We start from the raw sequence: 2,500 nt of genomic DNA, 5'->3' as shown, positions 1-2,500 counted from the left end.
AATGCAAAAGGTTCTGTGAATGGGTACGAAATGAAGATGGTTACAAAGTTGCAGCCCAAGAGCTCCCCTGCTGGGCTGCCGTGGCAAGTCCTGTGGCTGAAAGAGTTTGTTGCCCTAAAGATAAACAGAAACCCAAGAGGAAGGTACAGTGAAAGGGAAACAAACAGCTTTTGTAGCGCAGTCAGAGGAAGCGAAGGGGGAGGCGGTGCGAGGGAGAAGACAGAGGGGAACAGCCATATGAATTATAAAAAGGCTATCTCACTTTGCTGCAGTAAAGCCCACGCCCATTTCAACGACTAATGCCTCGCAAAGTCAAGCACAGACAGAGACAGAGAAGGTACGTGATTTCATCCTGTTCCCAATTACATCTGGTAAACATTTTATGGTTGCCATCTTGTTAGGCATATAATAGTCAAATAATTCATGTATGCAATGAGCTGTTCCCTTGGAGCTGATGAGAATCATACAAAACAGCATGCATTAAAAGTTCAAACGAATTCTAAACTGATTAAAATAACCCCCCACCCCTTTCTACTCTCTACACTGGAGAATTTCCTCATGTGTGGAAACAATAATGCCTCCTGTCTGGAAGGGTAACACCGGGGAATGTCTGAACCTGATTCAACGGACACAGTCGAGTTCATGTCTACAAGTGGCTCATGATTCCCCAACTTGATTAAAGCACCAGAATCCGTGTTGCACCTCTTGTGAATGCACAAGCGGAAACATCAGCCCCGGGTTTCATGCTGCTGAAGCTGATAGCATTTGGATGCCCTCTCATCCACCCTTTGATTTTGTGAATTGTTCAGTGATATTACAATAACGTGTCATTGTTGGTGGAACAACAGAATACTCATATATACACAATCATGCAAACCCCTCTGGTCCAGAGCACCATGATAAACAGATATTCCACGGCTTGCAGAATATATCATGCAGAATACCTCCCAGAGCCATAGAGATATAAGAGTTGCATCATCTCCATCCACTGCAATGGAGTTTTTTTTTCTTTTTTCTTTTTTTAACCTCACAATAGTTCCCGAAAGTAAGGTTCTGGATTAAGCAGTGCTGTAGAGTTGCAGCAGAACAGACCGGTTGTGATGTACTTTGATAGGCTAAGATGGAACAATCAAAAGAATCAAATTGTATATTATCAGCTTTATTGTATGCATTCAAGCGGCCCGCCACGTACTTCCTGGAACTATCCTTGGAACTAGCTAGAATGGAGCTCGTAGCTTACAGTACGTGAGTGACTCACGTGACGCTGTGGTATCTCCCCAAGTCACCACAGGAGAAAACAGCTAATGACACACGAGCTAGTATGTCGCTTAACACAGCGCAGAGATCAGCACGCATCATTGCCCTGCCTTTGTGTGGTGGTAATGTGACGCTGCTCATCCTACTTCTGGCCTTGGCAGTGTGTGACCGTGGGTGTGACACTGGCCTCAGAGTCTATTGATAACTACAGTGATGAAGCCTATCAGTTACACAGGCAGCCACGGAGCAGGTGTGAGAACAACACACAACACCGTTAATTATTTAACTACTCCACTCTGGCTGGGGAATGAGGTGTTTACATGTAGGGGTGTGTGCGTGTGTGTGTGTGTGTGTGTGTGTGTGTGTGTGTGTGTGTGTGCGTGTGTGTGTGTGTGTGTGTGTGTGTGTGTGCGTGCGTGCGTGTGTGTGTATGTGTGTATTCGTGGGTTGTGTGTGCTCGCATGCATGAGTGCTTGTCAGTCTTTGTGTTTATTTTGTATGTGCACGCGCGTGTTATTACAAGGCCGTCGGTGGGCCTTCGAGTGTGTATGTGTTTGAGTGTGTGTTTACTCTTCATCTATGTGTGCCCCTATTTCATGCACTATCAAAATAGCACATTTCATACAGTAGGCTACACCAAGCATTGGTTTGTTATGAAGTTGCGATAGGGCCTGCAGTACAGTATGCAGTGTGCTGAAGGGCATCGACACCAAAAACGAGATCAAATTGGTTTTTTATTTGCATGTTAATATTTGAATCTGGGTCAAATACCGTTTGCATAATAAAGAAGCATGTTTTATCCAGGCTGCAGTGCCAGCTGGGTGGGGTTTACTGTACCGCGGCGTCAAGACAACTGAAATCAAGTTTGAATTGTCCCTAAAGGAGAGAAGACAAAACTGACTGTCAGACATTTCCCTACGCTTTCCAGCATTCTAATGTCATGTGTGACAGAAACACACTTCCTGTTTCCTCATTGATTACACGGTGGCACCAGACAAGACACGATGACAGATGAGAGCTGCCTTCAAAGTGACACATCTGTCCCCACACAGCGGCTTATAGCTCTGATGCATCTGTCTAAGAGTGGCCGAGAAACAATGTATCAACACCTACACACATGCACGCACAGTCACACACGTACACACAGAGGCCTCTGGCCATGCACGCACACACACATACATACAGAGGCCTCTGGCCATGCACGCACACACACATACATGGAGAGGCCCCTGGCGGTGACGTT

At 45.8% G+C, this 2,500-nt stretch overlaps 1 protein-coding gene across 1 annotated transcript in view; it reads right to left on the bottom strand.

Moving 5' to 3' along the window:
- Nucleotides 1-2,500, bottom strand: part of otofa (otoferlin a) — a gene marked incomplete at both ends in the record, with an annotated part of 119,659 nt that overhangs the window by 90,846 nt on the left and 26,313 nt on the right. The window lies entirely within an intron of this gene.

Source organism: Poromitra crassiceps (genome assembly GCF_964638095.1).
Source record: "Poromitra crassiceps genome assembly, chromosome: 9".
NCBI classification, from domain to species: Eukaryota; Metazoa; Chordata; class Actinopteri; order Beryciformes; family Melamphaidae; genus Poromitra; species Poromitra crassiceps.
Note: the sequence above shows the minus strand (reverse complement) of the source record. Positions and strands in the feature narration are given on the sequence as shown.